This window comes from Dioscorea cayenensis, chromosome 20 (genome assembly GCF_009730915.1).
Source record: "Dioscorea cayenensis subsp. rotundata cultivar TDr96_F1 chromosome 20, TDr96_F1_v2_PseudoChromosome.rev07_lg8_w22 25.fasta, whole genome shotgun sequence".
In the NCBI taxonomy this organism is placed as follows: Eukaryota; Viridiplantae; Streptophyta; class Magnoliopsida; order Dioscoreales; family Dioscoreaceae; genus Dioscorea; species Dioscorea cayenensis.
In genome coordinates this window covers 22,024,457-22,048,355 of record NC_052490.1, presented here as the reverse complement: position 1 = coordinate 22,048,355, position 23,899 = coordinate 22,024,457, and the positions used below count along the sequence as shown (strand labels likewise).

The 23,899-nt window shown below is 42.2% G+C and overlaps 2 non-coding genes across 2 annotated transcripts; one reads left to right on the top strand and one right to left on the bottom strand.

Annotated features, from left to right (window-relative positions):
* Positions 1–1,129: 1,129 nt before the first annotated feature.
* On the bottom strand, positions 1,130–1,236 carry LOC120252263. The gene has a single exon (XR_005533807.1). It is a non-coding gene; the product is annotated as a small nucleolar RNA R71 (small nucleolar RNA).
* Positions 1,237–23,130: 21,894 nt separating this feature from the next.
* Positions 23,131–23,238, top strand: LOC120252270. Its single transcript, XR_005533814.1, has one exon. It is a non-coding gene; the product is annotated as a small nucleolar RNA R71 (small nucleolar RNA).
* Positions 23,239–23,899: the final 661 nt, after the last annotated feature.

The window sequence follows — 23,899 nt, the reverse complement described above, 5'->3', positions numbered from 1 at the left end:
GGATTTATCACTTGGAATCCCTCGAACTCATTGCGATTCTATCCAAGGGCGAGGTGGAGAGATTGTTCAATTTCTCATCCTGGACATGTATAGAGTTAGACATGGTTGACCTTAGATTTGGGACCCTGCATTGAAGGATCTCCATAACTCTTTAATGCATTAGTTAGAAAGCATAATAGAGGGTTTTGCACTTGAAATGATTGTCTTAGGCGAAACAATATCCGGGTATCCCATTTTTATCGATTGCCTTACCTCCCCTTTACATGTGCTCTTTTCTTGTCTATTTTACTTTTGTTGCGTTATATCTTGTCACACAACTATTATTCACTTTACGCTTAGTTAAGAAACAATTTTTGTGTTTTTATTCCCTACTCCCTGTGGATACGATACCCACTCATCTGGGATTTATTACTTCAACAAACCCATGTACTTATAGGACATAGGCAAGAGGCGTTTGTCAAGTTTTTGGTGCCGTTGCCGTCGAGTAGGCATTTAGAGTTACTTTAAACTTTGTTTTCTTAGCTATTCATTCATTCATTCTATTACATATTTTCTTTTTCTATCATCGTTCTGATTTGTTTTCTTTCTTTGGGTCCAGCTCCAGGTTATGAACCGAGGGAACCCTTCGATATTGATTGAAGGAGATCCTCAACTTGAACATACACTCAGAAGAAGGGGAAAAAAACCTGTTCAAGAACCGTCTAATCAAGCTGAAATAGAAGTTGAAGGGTCAAATAATATGGCGGAACAGAATGAGCAACAGAGGACACTTTCTGATTATGCTAGACCCTCAGTTTTAGGCACACAATCGAGTATTGTGCGACCCCCGATTATAGCTCTGAACTTCGAGTTGAAGCCAGCATTTATCCAAATGATTCAGCAATCAGTGCAGTTCAATGGTTTGGGCGATGAGGATCCAAACAACCATATAGAGAACTTCTTGGAAGTTCATGATATGCTAAAGATTAACGGTGTATCGGATGATGCTATTAGATTGAGGGCTTCCCCATTCTCTCTCAAGGGAAGAGCCAAGCAGTGGATACATTCTTTGCCAAATTCCTCCATCACGACTTGGAATGAGATGTTCGAAGTATTTCTTGCTAGATACTTTCCTCCAGGGAAGTTGGCCAAGCTTGGCAATGAGTTATCGTTGTTTGTGTAGATGGAGCTAGAGTTATTGTTTGAGACATGGGAGCGCTTCAAGGATCTTTTGCAGAAGTACCCACAGCACAGATTTCCCGAATTGATGATTATTCGGACTTTCTATAATGGGTTGAATCTGAGCACAAGGCAATTGCTAGATGCCACCGTAGGAGGTACAATGGGGAGTAAAATCCCAGAAGAAGCCCGACAGTTTTTAGAAGACATGCCCATGAACAGTTATCAGTGGAATGGTCGGGAAAGGTAAAAGGTGGCTGGGCTTCATGAAATAAATGTAGTAACTTCATTGGTAGCTCAAGTGGAATCATTGAGTAAGAAGTTAGGCCTTCTAACTTCTAATAAAGTGGCGGCCGTGACAACTTGAACCGGATGTGGTGGACAACATGCTCCCTCTGATTGCCCGATCTCGATTGGTGATGTAACTTCAGTGGAGAAAGTGGATTTTGTGGGTAATGCAATGAGGAACCAAGGGAATCCATATAGCAACACCTACAATCCGGGTTGGAATAATCATCCCAATTTTTCGTGGAGCAACCAAGGACCACAAAAGGCCATGGCACCAATGGGTTTCCAACAACAACAAGCCCCAAACATGGAGAACCGAGTTTCAAGCTTGGAAATCCGAATGACCGATTTAGAGATGGCCTTGACTAGGTTTGTGCAATCATCAGATACAAGGTTTCAATCAGTCGAGCCTACACTTCACAACCACACCGCTTCTTTGCACAATCTTGAGAATCAAGTAGGGCAAATTTTGAAGTCTCTATCGGTGAGACCACAAGGAAGCTTACCGAGTAATACCGAGACTAATCCTAGAGAGCATCTGAAGGCGATCACTTTGAGAAGTGGTCTTGAGGTTGAGGGTAGGCTTTTGAGTGAGAAGCCCAATGTAGACCCACCCGAGGTCATAGAGGTTAAGGAGGGAGCAAGCAAAGAGAAAGAGGTGGCATCTCCACCTTTCATGCCAAGAATCCCTCATCCCTCTAGATTTAAGAATGACCATGGGGATGAAAAGTACAACAAGTTCCTGAGTTTATTCAAGCAACTCCACATCAACATTCCCTTTGTTGAGGCATTATCCAAAATGCCTAAGTATGCAAAGTTCTTGAAAGACTTGTTAACCAACAAAAGGAAATTGGAGGAGAGTGCCTCTGTGATTCTAGATGCTTCTTGCTCGGTTGTCTTGTAAAAGAATATGCCGAACAAGAAGAAAAATCTGTGAAGCTTCATCATTCCATGCAACATTAGCAATTTAGGAGAAGAAATGGCATTGGCAGACTCAGGGGCTAGTATTAACGTCATGCCGTATACTTTCTTTCCGAAGCTAGGCTTGGGAGAGCCTATGCCTACTCGGATGACATTGTAATTGACAGACCGAACAGTGAGACATCCAAGGGGCATCATTGAAGACTTGCTTGTTAAGGTAGACAAGTACATTTTTCCTGTACAATTTGTAGTGTTGGACGTCGATGAGGATGCAGATGTACCTTTGATACTTGGGAGGCCGTTCTTGCACACTTCCAAGGCATTGATTGACATGGACGGCGGAGAGCTGACAGTGAGGATTGGAGATGATAAGCTCATAAACCGCCTCGCCAAAGCCATGCGGCATTCTCTGGACTTCGATGATACTTTGTATTTTCTAGACACTACTGATGAGATTGTTGATGATATATGTAGGAAATGTTCAACACGGACCCGTATGAAGGTTTGTTAGACCAAGAGGTGGACACTGAAGAAGTAATGATGTTTGGTCCAATGGAAGAAGTGCCCTCTACTCAGGGGATCATGAAGAAGGTTCTTCGGAAGATGAAAAAGACAAGAAGATGCCACCGGAAATGCCCCAAGGCTGTTGGGGAGGTGTGTGAACCGAACAAGTTGGATGAACTTCTGCTAGGTGGTACCAAGCCCGATAATTCCCCCGCTACCTTCAAGAGACTTTGCTCATCATGCTTTCAAGCTATGGGCAAGAAGGCAACCTTCATCTATGAACCCCCGTGAAGTAAGGCAAGGTATATCAAGCTCAGTGACATTAAACAAGCACTTCTTGGGAGACAACCCAAGTGTTTACTATTTTCTTAGTTGTTAGTATAGTGTTTGTATAAATAAAGTGTTGAGTGTTGGTGTCTTGATTTTTAGTTGCTTTTGCTGTGATTTTATTGTGGACTCTTAATGTCATTGTGTGTTTTCATGTGGATTTGGTGAAGTTTGGTCACTCGAGCTAGTTTCTCATGTTTTTCGCTGGCATATTTGGCATAACAGGACAAGCTCTGAGTGTGTATACATGTTCAGAAATTTTCTATAGAGCCTGCAGAGTTTTCTAAGGCAACAAGGGAAAATGTACAGGCATGTGGAAATTCAACACACCCAAAGATTTGTACTGTGAGCTCGTCCAGAGAAGACATAGGGGTGTGGGCGTGCCCCTGTGAGCGACCTTGTGACTTCCGCACGCCCGTGGGTAATTTCCAAATGGGTGTGCTTCTTCCTGCAGGGACTTAGCAATTTATCCCGATATCACACAGAGGCGTGGAATCGCCCCTTTGGGCAAACTTATGACAACTACACGGGCGTGGGTATTTCCCACACGCCCGTGTGGATCTCTGCACAGAGCTCTCCTCCATCCCGAGAAGAAACAGGGGTGTATGCTTGCCCCTATGAGTTAGACCTGTGAATGTCCACTGCTATGCGGAATTTTCGCACTGGTGTGTGAAACCACTGAGTGATTCTTCTCGGTTGGATAGAGAAGCCACAGGGACATGCGTCTGCTCCTGTGGGTCAGGCATATAAGCATGGATATTTTTTGTGCACCCGTGCGGTTGTATTCAGAGACAAAGGAGTGTTTTCTCGAGAGTGCACAAGGGCGTGTGTCTACCATGTGGCTCTCTCCCTTGGAGGCGCACGGGCGTGGGTAATTTTCAAACACCCGTACGGATGAACAGAATGTCAAGAGGCGCGAATTCTTTTTAAAGTCTTGTCATTTCTCTTCAATTTTACACTCCTCACTCTTCCCCGACTTCGTATTATCCATTTGGAGGGATTTTCACTTGGTTGTCTGGCCGAATCAAAGTTTTCAAATTCAACTGGTCGCTAAGCCCTAATTCTTGTTTTTCTTTATCAATTCTTGATTTTAATTGATGAAACTGGTTAATGTTTCTTCGTTTCTATAATTCGAATGGTATTGCATGCTTAGAACAAAGTAAGAAACAAATAAATGGTGTCTTCTTGTATTTTTAAAGCAAGGCTGTGTAGTTTTCAAGCCCTGTGGATCCACACACCGTATGGAATTTCCACAAGACCCTGTGGATTTCTGCAGCATTTGTCCTTTGAGCCAATTTGAATGATTTCTTTTATAATTCTTGTTGATATGGCACCTAGGACTAAGATCACGGCCGGTAAACATCCCAGGGAGTAGTCCCCAGAGATAGAACACACTGAGTTCGCTATTCCCGAGCATCATGCTCGTTTCGAGTGTCTGTCAAGACTTCGATTTAGATAGACTCGATTCTTGGACATGAGCATATTACGAGACATACAGCAGGGAGGAGAGTTAGCGGATAAGGTAGAGGACTTAATGTCGGTTGGAGTGTGGAGACGGTTATTGGAGATCAGAGAGCCTGTTATCCATACACTTACACTCGAGATGTTATCCTCATTCGAGTTCGACTATTCTAATGATAGATTTGACAGCGACGATGCTATACAGTTCCGAGCACTGGGGTATCACTACAGCATGAGTATAACATAGTTTTTGATTAGACTGGGGTTTTATGAGGCAGCATTCACGGACACTGAGGAGTATGCTCAGTTACCGACAAATTATCCGGGCACGTTGACTCCGCAGAGGGTGTATAGAGTGCTATGCGTTCAGGGCCAGTATTAGCCAGGGGTGTCTAGGGCCACGTGCCTTGCCCCGACCTATGTATCGATATTTGCATGCCATTATAAGCAGGTCGGTGAATGTTCGTGGTGACAATACCGGCGTCCCAAGTAGGCAGGAGCTCTGGTATCTTCATTTGATGGTTCAGAGCGCACCGATCCATTAGGGACATATCATCGCGGAGTATTAACGACATTCGGGGTAGTACGCTAGATTAGCGAGTGATCTTCTCGGGTCCCTACATCACGAGATTGGTTATGGGTATGGATCTTTTGACCGTGATTCGGGGGATCGAGAAGGCGAGTATACCTGCTCCGTCGGGCATAGAGACATTGAGACTAATGGGGATGGTGTGCAGAGTTTGGTCCAGAGTGTACACCCTCATTTCATTTACCCCAGAGGCAGTAGAGGAATTCGACAATGACGTTGAGGCTTCTCAGCCTACTCCCGAGCCTCAGCCAACACAGATGGAAACCGACGCACCTTCTACAGCACAGGACCCGCCCTAAGTGTGCATGTTTTCACCATCTCGAGCCTATGATAATTTTGAGAGGCTCGAGAGTGTTGTAGGTATACTACAGACCGAGATTGCTGAGGTACGGACAAAGATAGCAGAGGTCCGGGTGACATAGGTTGCGCAACACGTGGAGTTCATGGCACATTTTGATATGTTACAGCAAATTCTTGAGCGAGATGCTGCCTCATCGTTTGTTCTGTAACCACAGACTCCTCAGGATCCTCCAGCATCACCATCACCATCTTCACCGGCACCCTTTGATCTAGAACAAGCATCAGCATCAAACCAGAGACATGATGACACTAATACTTGACTTTGTTTTTCATTTCTTTACTTTTGCATGTTATTTTAGACTTGTATACTCAGAAAGGACTTTTCTTCTGAGTTTTTACTTGAATTCCTAGAAATTTTTGCCCGATCCACACTTGTTGCACTGCTCACTCTTTAAAATATTTTGGAAACTCAAGTTTGATGTTAAATGGACTAGTTATAGTTGTTTCTTTTGTAATTTAAAAAAAAAGTTTCATAGTTTAGTTGTGCTTGTTGGGTGGAAAGAGCTACCACCTATGAAGTATGAAGCTACTCTCATAAGTCGGATACTAGTTATGCCCTAATGAGAGAAAGAGCTATCTCATGGGATGAGTGAAAGCTACCACCCCGGTAGAAAGAGCTACCACCTCGAAAGTGTGAAAGCCACCTTAGAGGCCGCTTTGGAAAGGGCTACCTTAGAGGATGTGTGAAGCTACTACCATCTTTTCAAATTTTCGTTACTTTTTGTAGATAAATAAGTCCCTTTTACTTAGACCTATGAGGAGTATACCTTGGGTTGATTTGAGTGAGTTTACACACACTTACACAATTTTGGGTTTGTTATCCTTTTTTATTCATGTTTTTGGCTAGAGCATTGATTTTTTTGTATTCAATGTTGAAACTTCCCTTACTTGTAGAATGCTCTCTTTGTATGTTTTGGTGAACCTAAGGCCAAGCACTTCAAATATTTCCATCATCTATGCCTTAATGTTTTAATTTTTGCTTGTGGACAAGCAAAAGCTTAAGTGTGGGGGAGTTTGATCAGTGCTTGTGTCATAAGAATGCGAAGTGTTCTTTCCTTATGATGAGCATTACTTTTATTAGGTTTTAGCTCTAATATGTGTGCATTTATGTTACTTTCATGCATATAGGGTTGTGAAGCTGAATGTTTGGGAAAGAAGCCAATGTATATTGTGAATGCACCATTTGGAGTAAATCTTGAGAAGGATCAAACGCGAAGACATAAGTAGGGCTCAAGATGCGAGAATGTGTGCCAACCTCCGTGTATTCAAGTTAGCACAATAATTTGGAGTGGCGCAAAGGCAGTCACATTCGAGAATCCCAGCTTGTGCATTAATAGCAAGATCTTAACCGATGAAGCCGTTGTTAAAGAAGAAAAGTGACCTACGATGTAAATGTGTGCCCGTTTACGTTACATCGATGAAAACATGGATTCGGGAGTGTTTCAGGCCGGTACTGCAGTAGGGCACTGTAGTAAACATACTAGCAATCTACTTGAGCAGGTACTATTCACAGTAGGCCGAAGAAAAGAATTCCAAAGAATCCACACGGGCATGTGGATATTATCCATACCCATGTAGAAATTCCATACGGGCCGTGTGGAGAATCCACAGGGGCGTGTGGATTCCCGATTCCAGCCCTATTTAAGGCCGATTTCAGCCCTGATTTCTACATTCTTTTCTCCATCTTTTCCCTAACTTGAGAGAGAGTGGCGGCTAAGGTTTGGAGAGGTATTGGCTAGGGATTGGAAGAGGTTCTACAACTCTGACATCGCGCTCCGTTTGGAAGAAGGTTAGTGGGAGAGTTTTCATCGGCACTGATCTGGCGAGGTGTATCCTAGGCCAAACCAAGGGACCCTTGGACGATTAGAGGCTTCTCTACAAAACCATCACCATGACTACCGAGGGGGTTTTCTATGGCTTGCTTTTTTTTACATTCGATTTCATTGATTGTAACTAGTTCCATGGATTTGTGAACCCTAGGATGTATTTGTTTCATTAAACATTTCATTATGCTTTCATTAATTGATGTTTTAATTGAGTTCCAATCTTGAATGCTTGATTATATGAATACTCCCTTAGAGTGACACTAGGGTTGAGGATTCTTATTGGTAACCCTTGTGAGTGAGTGACACACCACGAGAGTTAGACAAAGCTAGATTGGAGAGGGTTGAGAGGGTGAGTCGAGAGATAGCGGAGCGTCCCGTTTCCCTTCCGATGTGATTTATCCTGCCTCCATTTCCTCGAGTTCTTTGTGGTCATAGTAGAGTGAATGGGCTAAGGGATAACCTTAAACTGGGGCTTTGTTGCAGACGCAACGGAGTGAAGCGTTGAAGTGATTTTCTCACCTGGGGCTTAATTGTGACTAGTGACCTTCCACCTGGACCAAAGGGTTAGGTCTACATTTAGGAAGAGGATTTATCACTTGGAATCCCTAGAACTCATTATGATTCTATGCGAGTGTGAAGTTGAGAGATTGTTCAATTTCTCCTACGAGACATGTATAGAGTTAGGCATGGTTGACCTTAGATTTGGGACCATGTATTGAAGGATCTGCACGACTAGTTAATGCATTAGTTAGAAAGCATAATAGAGCATTTTGCACTTGAAACGATTGTCCTAGGCGGAACAATCTCCGGGTACCCCATTTTTATCGATTGCCTTACCTCCCATTTACGTGTGCTCTCTTTCTTATCTCTTTTACTTTTGTTATGTTATATCTTGTCACAGAACTATTATTCACTTTATGCTTAGTTAAGAAATAATTTAAGTGTTTTTATTCCCTACCCCCTGTGGATACGATACCCACTCATCTGGGATTTATTACTTCGACATACCCGTGCACTTGCGGGACATACGCAAGAGCCGTTTGTCAGTAATGCTCATCATAAGGAAAGAACACTTCGCATTCTTATCGCACAAGCACTTATCAAACTCCCCCCACACTTAAGCTTTTGCTAGCTCTCAAGCAAAGAAATAAAACATTGAAGCATAGAAGAAGAAAAGATTGAAAGCACTCAGCCTTAGGTTCACCAAAGCATGCAAGGAGAGCATTCTATAAGTAAGGGACATTTCAACATTAAATACGAAAAATCAATGCTCTAGCTAAAAACTTGAATTAAAAAGGACAATTACCAAAAATCGTGTAAGTGTGTGTAAACTCACTCAATTCAACCCAAAGTATACTCCTCAAAGTTCTAAGTAAAAGGGACTTATTTATCTACAAAACATAACAAAACAACAAGATGGTAGTAGATTTACACATCCTCTAAGGTAGCCCTTTCCAAAGCAGCCGCTAAGGTGGCTTTCACACTTTTGAGGTGGTAGCTCTTTCCACTAGGGTGGTAGCTCTTTCTCATTAGGGCATAACTAGTATCCGACTTATGAGAGTAGCTTCACATTTCATAAGTGGTAGCTCTTTCCACCGAGAATACACAACTAAACGATATATCTATATATATATATATATTTTTTTCAGTAAAACAAAACAAGAAACAAAACTAATTAGTCCCTTAGACAATGAACTTGAGTTTCCAACGAGTTTTAAGAGTGAGTGATGCAACAAGTATCAATCGGGCAAAAATTCCTACAAATTTAAGTAAAAATTAGAGCATGAGAACATTCAATGTTAAAACATCTCCTAAACTGAAGAATACAAACATTGAAACTAAGGTGAACCGTCATTGACTATGCGAGCATGTATGTCAATCAAAACTTGTGTAAAAGGCATGTGCAACATGAACTCCCCTCCCCCCACACACACACACACACTTATGATGTACATTGCCCTCAATGTACCATGCAAGCACAATAGAAAGTAAATCAATCAAGTATATATGTGGGAGTGGCAATTGAAACAATACTCCCCTGACTCCTAATTTTGCGTTTGTTGGAGCTAAATCTTTGGGTGTAAAGTTCCAACAGGTTGTGAAGCACACACACCCATATTGACCGTATCCATGACTAGTTCTCAATTCCCATACTTAGAAGACCATCTACACGCATACACAAGGGGGTTTAGTGAAGCTCAATAAAAATGATTGCTTCCCCGCAAGTGTACGGGATCGCCAAGTAATACCTCGCGTGAAGACACGAGGATCGTATTCCACGGGGCTAAGGATCTCCTATTACTCCTTCTCGAGCTATTATCTAGCCTAAGATCTCAAATGATGGATTTTTTTACTCTACTAAAGCAATTAAAACTAAAAATGAGATTATGACCAAATTAGAGAGAACAAGCAATGGGCAAGCAAGAAATACAATATAATGCAAAAGGCCTATGGATGTGGATCCCCTTGAGGGGTTATCATGCAACATGGATGATGATTTAAAGATGCAAGGGTAAAAATGGACCATGAGATTCCAAGTTTAGAACAACCCCAATTTCTCGTGATTGAACCCTAATCCCATACGAACATAGATAGGAATTTCTCCCAAATCTACATCCCTACGATTGCATTAAGTATGAGAAAATCTCGCTTAGGAATAAACCTACTCTTCTTCGGATTAAACCTACATGGAGGGCTACCAAACACCCAATTTCTCGCGTGATGATACAAGTATCCCCTTCTAATCCATTCATGATCTAATACATGCGAGCAAGTCACATCTACATGCATCACTCATAAAAAGAGCTACGGATTTCTCCTTAATGTAGCACTTAGCATGAAAAACAATGGATTAGATCTCAAAATTACCCAAAGCAAAAGAATTAACAAGTAATCATCCAAAAATACATGATAAAACCCCCCCAAGGTTCACCAACATCCCGGTGGCCTTGAGGGGTCTAGTATGTCATCATCCCACAACAAGTAATATAATCAAGCAAAAACACACAAGAAAAAGCATGAGTGACACTCCCTAGATGAAATGGTGGAGGAGGAGGTAGAATGTATGCCGAATGATGCTTCCCTCGCCAAAGGAATGCCGAATGACGCTTCCTCTAGCCGCAGGGTCTCCTTCCTTGAAAAGCGTGGTAGATCTCCCCTTTGAATGATGTTGCTTCTTGCCTTGAGAGTCTTGGACCTTGGGCTTGGATGATCTTCTAGCTTCCTTTCCCTTCTTCTCCTACCCAAGGTCGCCCAAAAACCTCTTTAGTGTCTCCCCAAAAATCGGCCAAGAAAAGGTCTAGAAAAAAAGCCTAGCTGAAAAAAAGTCCCACTTTTTACGCCCTAAAGTTGGTATTTATACCCCCGAGGTATCATGGGGTCATATGGGAGGGTCGTATGGCACCCAAAAACCCTAGATTCGTGATCCATACGGGGTGCATACTGCCCCCCATCTTGGGTAGTATGGAAATCAGGGCAGACACTCCAAAACAATCCACTTTTGCTACGAGTGCATACGGCCCCCATCTTGGGTAGTATGAAATTCTGTTTTCTTCTCTTTTTTTGCCCAAATGATATCTTCTTGTTCTCCATGGCTTCCTTATGCCCTACAAAGCAAATAGAAGACGATTAAGCATAAAAGCGGGCATCAAACCTCACAAAAATACATGCAAAGTGAATACGATAAATATATGAAAAACACCTACATTTAGACACTTATCAAATATCCCCACACTTAAGCGTTGCTTGTCCCCAAAGCAAACAACTCATGAAAAAAACAAAGAGGCGAGAAGTGGCTAAATGCATTACCTCAGCTTAAGGAAATATAAGATTCCAATAGCAATGGACAATGATACATAGATGTTGAGTCAAAGTCAATAAGCATAATAAAAATATCCTGTTTCACCACTTATATATGCATGCGGTGTAAGTGAATCTTATGTCTCATTTGCCCCGATCCGGTCTAGCCTAAGGACTTCAATCAGTACATCTCTAGATGCTAATCACTCCACTTACAAAGAATACTAAGTCTTAAACTACTAAATGCTACTTTAATTGCCAAGTAAGATCCTTCTAATTCTATAGCTCGAAACTAAATCCACTTTCATCTCAAAACCTTTGGTAGGTACTCACAAAGATCAGTAGAGTTTTTATTTTCATTTCATCATTCATTTCTTTTTTTCGAGTCCGACTAACGTAGACTGCACAAACATCATTTTTAAATCTTTCTGGAGGGTGCACATGCTGGTTATGCACAAGAGCCACCCAACTACTCGATTCATTCTACATAGACGCATTCATGCTTCGATGTGAGAGGAATCTTGACATAGACTCTTTTTTTTTCTTTCTTTTTCTCTTTTTCTTCTTTTCATTCATTTCATTGTCATTTCATTTTTTTTTTTTTTTCACATTCACCCTAGATCACATCTTCAGAGTACTCTACATGACACAGAACGAGGATTAGCTCAACAAGACTTAGAAGTTCTTAAGAGTCCATTGATGGATAGAACTTACTGTTCTAAGGCCAAGTACTCAAAGTAGTGTGTTAAGCATACAAGAGAGTTAGAGTAGTCACATTGGCTATTCCTAGGGCATCGACAAAAAAATTCGAGTGCACATGACAATACTAGGGGTAAAAGCGAGATTCAATAAAGCATAGAAATAAGTAACTCACATCAATCATTAGTCCAAGCTAAAAGAATCTTACAAGAATGAACAAAGCCATCATAGGTAACACTAGCATGTAAACAATGGTCCTAATACATGAAATACACCCATCCCCACACTTAGTGTTGTACATTGCCCTCAATGTACACTAATCATGAAAAACATGGAAGATGGAGCAATGAAAAATAATTGAGGAGGGTGAAAAAAACAAAAACTTCCCGGTTTATCTTGTGTTCATCGTGAGGTATGACTCGACAAAAGGTGTGGTGAGCAACACATGTCTCGTCCGACCTCCATTAAAAAAACTAGGAAAGCTCACCAAATTCCCTCAATGCCCCTGCAAAGGCAAAAAGGGGGCATCATCATTCCATAAAGATTTTTAAAAAAATACAAGCACAAAGGGAAAAAAACTAGGGAGTAGTCAACAAAAACACAAAGATTAAAAATAACATAGAGTTCGACAACACAAGTCGGTAGGGTAGAACCATGCCAACTCAACAAAAATACAACAAAAAAATACAAAAACAAAGCAAACTAAAAGTAAATGCTAGGTGTCCATGCTCATCCTTGTCCTTAGAATTAAGTCTCTCATAACAAAATGACATCTTGTTCCATGTGGTCACCCGTGTGGTGTAAATATCACTCCATGGTTTTCTTGTTAATTTCTTCATCCCCAAAATTCCTACAAACCATGAAAAAAACTCAATCAAGCATAGAGGAATCCAATAGAATTCAAAATTGTAGTGTAAGAGATGAAGAAACAATGAAAAACATGATGTATAGTGTCCATACGGCCTTATGGGGGCCGTATGGGTACTGTTCATTTCGACAGAATCCCCAAAAACATGAAAATCGAAAATTTTTTTTACATAATTTCAAGGGATACTTCATCCATAACAATCACACCATCCAAACCAAGCAAAATGCTAAAGAAATTCCACACAAAAACTCCAAGAATGCCCAAGAAATGAAAAAAAGATAAAAACTAGGGCATTGAAAAAGCATACCGACGAAATCTTGAGAAAACTAGCATTAAACTCGAGGAAAACTACTAGATCGATGTCTCAAATGTTTGAGGAGAAGATTTAGGAGAAAAAATGAGGACATTCGGCCAAGAAATGAGTGAGAAAGAAGAGAAAAAGTCGGTGGAAAAAGAGAGAAAAGAAGAGAATGGAAGAAAGAGAAGAGAGATGAGGGTTAAATGGGCAAGAACCGGGCCATACGGCCCCCATACGGCCCATATGGGGGCTGTATGGCCTGAGAAGGCTTCTCGGGCATTCTGGATGGCATCCCAGACGGCCCAGTATGGGGGGCCGTATGGGGGGCCGTCTGAGATGGCACAGAGCCTCGGAATTGCTCTGTGTTCATCTCAGACGACATCCATACGGTCTAGTAATGTCCTAAACCTTTTAAACTCACTCAAAACTTCGAAAACCTGCTCCAAATGATGTAAACATCGTATGGCAAGGTCGAAGGCTTCTCCAAAAATGAATGAAATGAATAAAATGACGATCTAGTGCATGAACTAACACCTAAACATGAGTTTCTCAAGAAGTTGCACAAATATAGCACAATTAAAACGATAGAGCATTGTGCCAAGTGTGTGAGCATGAACTTATTCAAAAACAAACAAGTCTAAGAAATACGAGAATTGAAATGAACTAAGAACTAAAATACGAAAAATGCAAGCAAACGCCACCGAACACTTGGGTTGCCTCCCAAGAAGCGCTTGTTTAACGTCAAGAGCCTGACGTACCTTTTTCTTACCTAAGGAGGCTTGAAAATGGTGTGTTCATCCCGGCTAGAAGTTGCATAAGAACTACCAAGAAATACGAAACATACCTTCCGGGATGGTGTTAAATTGAAGGCCAAGCATGAGTTACCTTTTGGCCTCCAAGAAAAATGCTTGGGCCGGGAATTGTGCAATTTAAACTTGGGCGGATCCTTAGATGGTTTGAACCTCCTCCCCGCTTCTTGTTTGGTCCCGACAAGAATTCCTTTGAGTTCCCCACCACAAAGTTGCTTGGGCTTCCAAGGGAACAAGTTTGGTTGAGATCTCGTGAAGCTTTACATAGGTGGACCAATCCACAATTTTTTTCTCAACCATGGTGTGATGAACTTCAAGTGCCCATAACATTTGCTTGGGCCGCCAAGGAAAAAGTTTTGGTTGGGAATTGTCCAAGCCCGGCATTGGTGGGTTAAAGGATGACATTGGTTTCCTCCCCACATCTTCAAATACAATTCCTGGAATTTTGTTTTTGCACTTGACTAAAATTGATGGATGGATGGAAAAATCTATGTTAAGGCAAGTAGCATCTTCACATGTGGTCGATTGAGTTTCTTCTACTTCCTTACATGTTTTCATGACCATGATGCCCTCCTCCCCCTTTTCTTCTTCAATTTCACATTGAGGTGAAACCTCTAACATTTGCTCAAAAAGTATTGATGCTACATCATTTGCTTCTTCCACCTTCAACACCTCAATATGAGCATCCACCACAATCTCATTGATTTTCTCTTCATCTCTTGTGCCATTTTCAGTTAGGGCTTCTATAGATGGTGGCAATTTGACTGATTCTTTGGAATACTCTCCCATCTTGTTTTCCACACTTTGAAGAGATTGTTGAGCATTAAAATTTTTGGCATTCCTAGCTTCAAGTTCGGCATCCGCATACCTCATGAAACTTGCAAAAACATCTTGTGTATTGAATCCCCAACGATTAAGTTGCTTGTCGACTGGAGGTTGGTAATGCCACGGTTTTTAAAAAGTGGGTTCCTGTAGCAATCCTTGGTGAGGGTAAACCCATTGTTGAGAATCCATGGCCCTGTGTCAACATGTAAAACTAATTAGTCCCTTAGACAATGAACTTGAGTTTGCAACGAGTTTTAAGAGTGAGTGATGCAACAAGTATCAATCGGGCAAAAATTCCTACAAATTTAAGTAAAAATTAGAGCATGAGAACATTCAATGTTAAAACATCTCCTAAACTGAAGAATACAAACATTGAAACTAAGGTGAACCGTCATTGACTATGTGAGCATGTATGTCAATCAAAACTTGTGTAAAAGACATGTGCAACATGAACTCCACTCCCCCCCCCCACACACACACACACTTATGATGTACATTGCCCTCAATGTACCATGCAAGCACAATAGAAAGTAAATCAATCAAGTATATATGTGGGAGTGGCAATTGAAACAATACTCCCCTGACTCCTAATTTTGCGTTTGTTGGAGCTAAATCTTTGGGTGTAAAGTTCCAACAGGTTGTGAAGCACACACGCCCATATTGACCATATCCATGACTAGTTCTCAATTCCCATACTGAGAAGACCATCTACATGCATACACAAGGGGGTTTAGTGAAGCTCAATAAAAATGATTGCTTCCCCGCAAGTGTACGGGATCACCAAGTAATACCTCGCGTGAAGACACGAGGATCGTATTCCACGGGGCTAAGGATCTCCTATTACTCCTTCTCGAGCTATTATCTAGCCTAAGATCTCAAATGATGGATTTTTTTACTCTACTAAAGCAATTAAAAACTAAAAATGATATTATGACCAAATTAGAGAGAACAAGCAATGGGCAAGCAAGAAATACAATATAATGCAAAGGCCTATGGATGTGGATCCCCTTGAGGGGTTATCATGCAACATGGATGATGATTTAAAAGATGCAAGGGTAAAATGGACCATGAGATTCCAAGTTTAGAACAACCCCAATTTCTCGGTGATTGAACCCTAATCCCATACGAACATAGATAGGAATTTCTCCCAAATCTACATCCCTACGATTGCATTAAGTATGAGAAAATCTCGCTTAGGAATAAACCTACTCTTCTTCGGATTAAACCTACATGGAGGGCTACCAAACACCCAATTTCTCGGCGTGATGATACAAGTATCCCCTTCTAATCCATTCATGATCTAATACATGCGAGCAAGTCACATCTATACGCATCACTCATAAAAGAGCTACGGATTTCTCCTTAATGTAGCACTTAGCATGAAAACAATGGATTAGATCTCAAAATTACCCAAGCAAAGAATTAACAAGTAATCATCCAAAATACATGATAAAACCCCCCCAAGGTTCACCAACATCCGGTGGCCTTGAGGGTCTAGTGTGTCATCATCCCACAACAAGTAATATAATCAAGCAAAACACACAAGAAAAGCATGAGTGACACTCCCTAGATGAAATGGTGGAGGAGGAGGTAGAATGTATGCCGAATGATGCTTCCCTCGCCAAAGGAATGCCGAATGACGCTTCCTCTAGCCACGGGTCTCCTTCCTTCAAAGCGTGGTAGATCTCCCCTTTGAATGATGTTGCTTCTTGCCTTGAGAGTCTTGGACCTTGGGCTTGGATGATCTTCTAGCTTCCTGCCCTTCTTCTCCTACCCAAGGTCGCCCAAAAACCTCTTTAGTGTCTCCCCAAAATCGGCCAAGAAAAGGTCTAGAAAAAGCCTAGCTGAAAAAGTCCCACTTCTCTGCCCTAAAGTTGGTATTTATACCCCCCCCCCGAGGTATACGGGTCATATGGGGGTCGTATGGGGGTCGTATGGCACCCAAAAACCCTAGATTCACGATCCATACGGGGTGCATACAGCCCCCATATTGGGTAGTATGGAAATCTGGGCAGACACTCCAAAAACAATCCTGCCCTACAGATGCATACGGCCCCCATCTTGGGTAGTATGAAATTCCTGTTTTTCTTCTCTTTTTGCCCAAATGATATCTTCTTGTTCTCCATGGCTTCCTTATGCCCGTACAAAGCAAATAGAAGACGATTAAGCATAAAAGCGGGCATCAAACCTCACAAAAATACATGCAAAGTGAATACGATAAATATATGAAAAACACCTACATTTAGACACTTATCAAATATCCCCACACTTAAGCGTTGCTTGTCCCCAAAGCAAACAACTCATGAAAAAAACAAAGAGACGAGAAGTGGCTAAATGCATTACCTCGGCTTAAGGAAATATAAGATTCCAATAGCAATGGACAATGATACATAGATGTTGAGTCAAAGTCAATAAGCATAATAAAAATATCCTGTTTCACCACTTATATATATGTGTGCGTGTAAGTGAATCTTATGTCTCATTTGCCCTGATCTGGTCTAGCCTAAGGACTTCAATCAGTACATCTCTAGATGCTAATCACTCCACTTACAAAGAATACTAAGTCTTAAACTACTAAATGTTACTTCAATGGCCAAGTAAGATCCTTCTAATTCTATAGCTCAAAACCTATGTAGCCAACTAAATGTACTGTGCAACCTATGTAGCCCGAACCTCTGCGATCTTAGTCTGAAGCACACCCATAACACTCTCAAGCTTCTCAAAATGATCATGGGCTCGAAAAGGAGTATGAATGTGTACTGTACGCCAAGGTGTCTCCTGTGCTGTAAAGGGTGCCTTAGTCTCCATCGGTGTTAACTGAGGCTCGGGAACCTACCATTAGCCCTCTGCTATGTCTCCTCTGCCCTCAGCGGTCTTTTTGATAGGCATAGCCAGAATGTATGCTCCAAGCCCATATCTGCGCACTAATCCCATTATCCTGATTGTATCAAGTCCAAGAGGGGAGGGGACACAACTATCCTTTCGGTACCTCGAATAGCATATAAAAGGCCCATCCCTGAGATGCGCCTAGTGACGTAGGGGCTAATGAATAATACTCCAACTCTCAAATAATGGCCTTGTTGCCTCAGGAAGTCTACCACTTTGTGCCCTAGGTGAGTCGGTACGTTCTGGGCTATGGAATATAAATAAAGTAAGTCTTGCCGGCTCAAAACACCTGTGTTATCACTTTGTCCATTCACAGATCTACTAATGACTGAGTGTAAGTATCTGTAACTTGGCCGGGACAAACAAAATTCCTTGGACACTCCCGGTTCATACTCTCCCTGTCTACATAAGGCTCAGTATGCTTTCTACGGGGTCAGGGTGCTGGGGTGATCTGTCGGCAAGTGTCCGTACTCCTCTGTATATCTGTATGTCTCATTATACAAGCCTATACAAACTGAAAACTTAGTGACACTCATGCTAAAATGGCGTCCAAATGCTTTGAACTGCATGACATGAATGATATCGAATCTCCCATATGGCTGGTCAAACTCAAAAGACGCCAATACCTCCATTGTCAATATGCAGAACACTGGTTCTCGAATCGTCAATAACCTCCTCAAGCTCCCCACAGCTAATAGTCATCTATCTCATCTGCCAGCTCATCTCCTCGCTGAACCTCTCTTAGTGGATTCAAGTCCACGAGACGAGATTGTCCAAACCTGAGTCACAATAACCGCTCAAGTCAAGTCTGGTGCTCGGGATTCGAAAACTCAATATGGTCCAACTCAGGTGAAGACTCCCTAGGATGCTTACCCTCTTGCTTCTTCGAATAAGGTGCCGTATCTGTAAAAATTAAAGAAAGAACAATGAAAAAGCTCACGAAATAATACTGCAGGAATCCACATGGCCGTGTGATAATTCTCCACGACTGTGTCTATTCACGGGGCCTGAAAACCACACGACTACTCATCCAAATTTGAACAATACACCGAAAAATTTGTTTCTAAACTCACTCTAAGCATGCATAGATCATTTTATCATAGGAACAAAACGACATTCATCATTTTTAACCATTTACTTCAAGTATAGTGAAGAGAAAAGAGAAAGAAGATTTACCGATGAGGAAAAGATGAAAACTTCGAAAATCATCCGGGAAACTTGTGTAAAACCTTGTTAGATCGATGGTAAGAGGTCAGAGAAGTGATTAAAGGTGTTCTTGGAGAGATTGAAGGTGTAATAAAGGAGAAACGCAAAGAGTTTTTTAAGGAAAACCTGCGTCTGCTGGAATTCTACGCATCCACACAGGCATGTGGAAATTAACCACGCCCCGTGTGACTCCATTGGAGAGCTCCATAGGGGTAGACACACGCCACTGTGCACTCTTGGGAAAACACTTTATGCTTCTGAATGCATTCACACGGAAGTGTGGAAATTCCCCATGCCTGTGTGCATGACCTAAAGGGGCGTCTCCATGCCCCTGTGGCTCCTCTGTCCAACCAAGAAAATTCTATAAGTGTTTCCCAGGCCCGTGCGGAAATTCCTCACGGCCATGGAACTTCACAGGACCAGTTCATAGGGGCAGACACATACCTGATAAACGTCTAAAAGTATGTATTTTGCATGTATTTGTTCTGTATTATTCTTTATATTTATTTGTTGAATCGATGCCCTTTTGGTTTAAATTGTGGTATTTTTACATTTCAGGCCCATTTGAAGCCTTGGGGCCTCGGCGACGCGATTAGGGATGGATTCAGCAACAAAGCGGCGTTTCCGGGCAGGGATCACTGTAGCACGTCACTGTAGCTCATCGCGGGCTTCTCAGCAGAAACTGAAATTCCCGAGGGGTCGGCATACGGCCGGTATACTAACCCATTTACCGATTGGGATCTGGGCATATATAAGGCTTGTTAGGGCATGAATTAAGGGACTTTTGGCCACCACTCTCCACCATCATCCTCTAGAGCTTCAAGGCTGCGGGAGAAGGCAGATCTAAGGGGAAAATCGAAAGGAGAAGAAGGTTACACTCAAGGAAACGATCTAGGAGCTCGCCGGCGCGAATCCGAGGAGTTCTCATCACCACCTTCTAGTCTTCATCTTAGGGGAGTTTGTTATGAGCTTTTTCTTTGTATCTCTTATCTTCTACACTTGCTCCTTTGTTGATGACGAACTAGACTCCCAAGGTCACCGGGCATCCGGTGAACCTTGGGATGAACTTGCTTGTATAGATGCTTTTGATTTACATTTATGGTATTTGTGTGGTTTGTGATCCTTGTTTGGTGCTTTTTGAATGCTTGGGTATGCATGAGAACTCTGTATATCCATACTTAGACAATACTAGGTTGCATGACCATTGCCCTAGTGTTAGACTCACCAAGCTTGGAATGGATATATGTATGAATACACCATGACCATTGGGTATTTCATACCCCTCCAACTATTAGGGCTGTACCTAGGTTGAGTTTCGGCCCTAATATGAGATCTCCCTAATTGTAATGCGATCGTAGGAGGATTTGGTTGGAAGAGATTCCGAGCCAATACTCTTATTGGATTAGGGATTACCGCCGTGACCATCGGGGTGATCAATTTTTGGATGTCTCTTGGTCCAACCACCGTTGCCTTTGTAATTCTAGCATCCATCTAGCTTTAGTAGTCCCGAGGGGATCCTCGCTCGGGGGCCTCGCACTTCCATTGTTACTTGCTTCCTTTGTATGTTTATGTGGTGAGCCTTAGTCCTTGTGTTTATAGTTTTCTCTTTGTTATTTTCCTTATCTTGTTTTAGTCCTATATTTGGTAGACTAGATAGTGTCATCTAGGGGGGAGTAATAGCAGCTCTTGGGACCTAGGGAATACGACCCCTGTGTCATGCACAGGGTATTACTTGACGACCCGTGCACTTGCGGACCTCATCAATGCCCCTGTGTATTCTCAGTATGGAGGAGAGCTCTTCTACAGAGATCCGCACGGGAATGTGGAAATTACCCACGCCCGTGTGTTTGTCACTAGGTCATCCACAGGGGCAAGTGTATGCCCCTGTGTCTTCTTGAGAAAATTCTCAGTCTCTGCAGGATGATACACGCTAGTGCAGTAATTACCCACGGGCATGTGAAATTCGCAAGGTCGTTCACAGGGCCGAGTCCACGCCCCTGTGCCGTCTCTGGATGAGCTCTGAATGAAAACGCACGCCCATGCGGAAAGTCCACACGAGCGTGTGCTTTCTCTGGACCCTTAGAAAACTTTATAGGCTCTGCAGAAAATTCCTGAACATAACTATACACTCAGAGCCGGTCTAACAATGCAATTTTAGCCAGAGAAAACACTAAAAACATGCTTAAACGACCAAGATTCTTCACCACACATGATTAGGCACATGATGACACCATAATGTCCATGAGAAAATCATAGCAAACGCATCTAAGAATCAAGGCACCAACACTAAAAGCCTTATTCATGCAAACACTAAACTAAATCTTGAAAAAAACAGTAAAGACTTGGGTTGCATCCCAAGAAGAGCTTGTTTAATGTTACTTAGCTTGACGTACCTTTTCTTACCTCACGGGGGCTCATAGATGAAGGTTTTCCTCTTACCCATGAATTGGAAGCGTGATGAACATAGTCTCTTGAAGGTAGAGGGAGAATTGTCGAGCTTGGTACCACCTAACAAGTGTTCGTGAACCTTGTTCCGTTCTTGCACATTCTAAACAACCTTGGGGCATCTCTTGTGGCGTCTCCTTGTCCTCTTCATCTTCAGGAGCACCTTCTTCACAATCCCTGGGGTAGAGGATACTTCTTCCTCTAGACCAAGCATCATTACTTCTTCGTTCTCCACCTCTTGGTTGAGCAACCCCTCGTACGGGTCCGGATTTAACATTTCCTGCATATATTCATCAATTAGTTCATCGCTAGTGTCAAGAAAATATAAAGTATCATCAAAGTCAAGAGAATGTCGCATGGCTTCAGCGAGGCAGTATGTGAGCTTGTCATCTCTAACCCTCAGTGTCAACTTCCCGCCGTCCATTTCGATCAATGCCTTGGAGGTGCGTAAGAATGGCCTCTTAAGTATCAAGGGTACATCAGCATCCTCATCGACATCCAACACTACGAAGTCTACAAGAAATATGTACTTGTCCACCATGACAAGCTCATCTTCATTGATGCCCCTCGGATGTCTCATTGTTCGGTCTGCCAATTGCAAAGTCATCCGAGTGTGCCTAGGCTCTCCCAAGCCTAACTTTTGAAAGAAAGAGTATGGCATGATGTTGATACTAGCCCCTGAATCCGCCAATGGCATCTCTTCACCCAAATTGCCAATGTTGCATGGGATAATGAAGCTTCCTAGGTCTTTCTTCTTGTTCGGTATATTCTTTTGCAAGACCGCCGAGCAAGATGCATTTAGAATCATGGAGGCACTCTCCCCCAATTTCCTTTTGTTGGTCAACAAATCTTTCAAGAACTTGGAATACCTAGGCATTTGGGATAATGGCTCAACAAAGGAATGTTTATATGTAGTTTCTTAAACAAACCCAGAAACGTTTTGTACTGCTCATCCATTTGGTCATTATTCAATCTAGAGGGATAAGGGATTCTTGTCTTGTAAGGTGAGGGTGCCACCTCTTTCTTCTTGTTCACTCTTTACTCAACATCTATGACCTCGAGTGCTTTAATATTGGTCTTCTCACTTGGAAACCTACCCTCGACCTCACGACCACTTCTCAAAGTGATCGCCTTCACATGTTCTCTTGGATTAGTCTCGGTATTACTCGGCAAGCTTCCTTGTGGTCTCTCCGATAGAGACTTCACGATTTTCCCCACTTGATTCTCTAGGTTGTACAATGAAGTGTAGCCTCGACCGACTGAAACTCATGTATCCAATGAATGTATAAATCTAGTCAAGGTTTCTCCAAATTAGTCATCCAGGTCTCCAAGCATGAAACTCTATTCTCCATGTTTGGGGCTTGTTGTTGTTGGAAACCTGGTGGTGTCATAGCCTTTTGCAACCTTTGGTTACTCCATGAAAAGTTGGGATAACTCTTCCAACCTTGGTTGTAGTTGTTGCTATAAGGATTACCTTGGTTCCTCATTGCATTACCCATAAAGTTGACTTTCTCCACTGAAGATGCATCACTAATAGAGATCGGGCAATAGCATGTCCTCTACCGCACCCGGTACAAGTAGTCACAGTTGCCACTCTATTAGAATTTAGAAAGTCTAACTTCTTACTCAATGATTCCAATTGGGCCGCCAAAGAAGTGACTGCATCTATTTCATGGAGCCCGGCCACCTTTTTCCTTTCCCGCATATTCCTCTGGTAGCTATTCATAGCCATATCCTTTACCAAATGTCGGGCCTCTTCAGGGGTCTTACTCCTCATTGTACCTCCTGCGGTGGCATCTAGCAATTGTCTCATACTTGGGTTCAAACCATTGTAAAAAGTCTAAATAATCATCCACTCTACAAACCCATGTTGAAGATATTTTTCGGAGGAGTTCCTTGAATCTTTCCTATGTCTCAAATAGAGACTCCAATTCCATTTGCACAAAGGATGAGATCTTATTCCTAAGCTTTGCAGATTTTTCTGGAGGGAAATAACAGGCAAGAAAAGCTTCTACCATCTCCTTCCATGTAGTGATCGATGTTCTAGGTAATGAGTGTAGCCACTACTTCGCTCTCCAATTCAAGGAAAATGGGAAGGCTCTCAACTTGATTGCATCATCCGTAACACCATTGATCTTGAGCATATCACACACTTCCAAGAAATTCTCTATATGACTGTTTGGATCCTCATCGGCCAAACCATTGAATTGTGCTTACTGCTGTAACATGTGGATGAATGCCGGCTTTAGCTCAAAATTCTGAGCTAGGATCGGGGGCCACACAATGGCAGATTATATCCCCAGTACTGACGGTCTGGCATAATCAAAAAGTGTTCTGTGTTGTTCATTTTGTTCCGCCATGTTGTCAGACCCTTCGACTTCCACTTCAGCTAGATTTAACGGTTCTTGCACAGGTTCTTTTACCCTTCTTCTAAGTGTACGTTCAAAATCGGGATCACCTTCAATTAATATCGAAGGGTTCCCTCGGGTCATAAGCTGGAGCTACACCAAAATAAAGAAAACAAAATTAGAATGATGATAGAATAAGAAGATATGAAATAGAATGAATGAATAGCTAAGATAGCAAAGTGCAAAGTATCTCTAAACGCCTACTCTCTGGCAATGACAACAA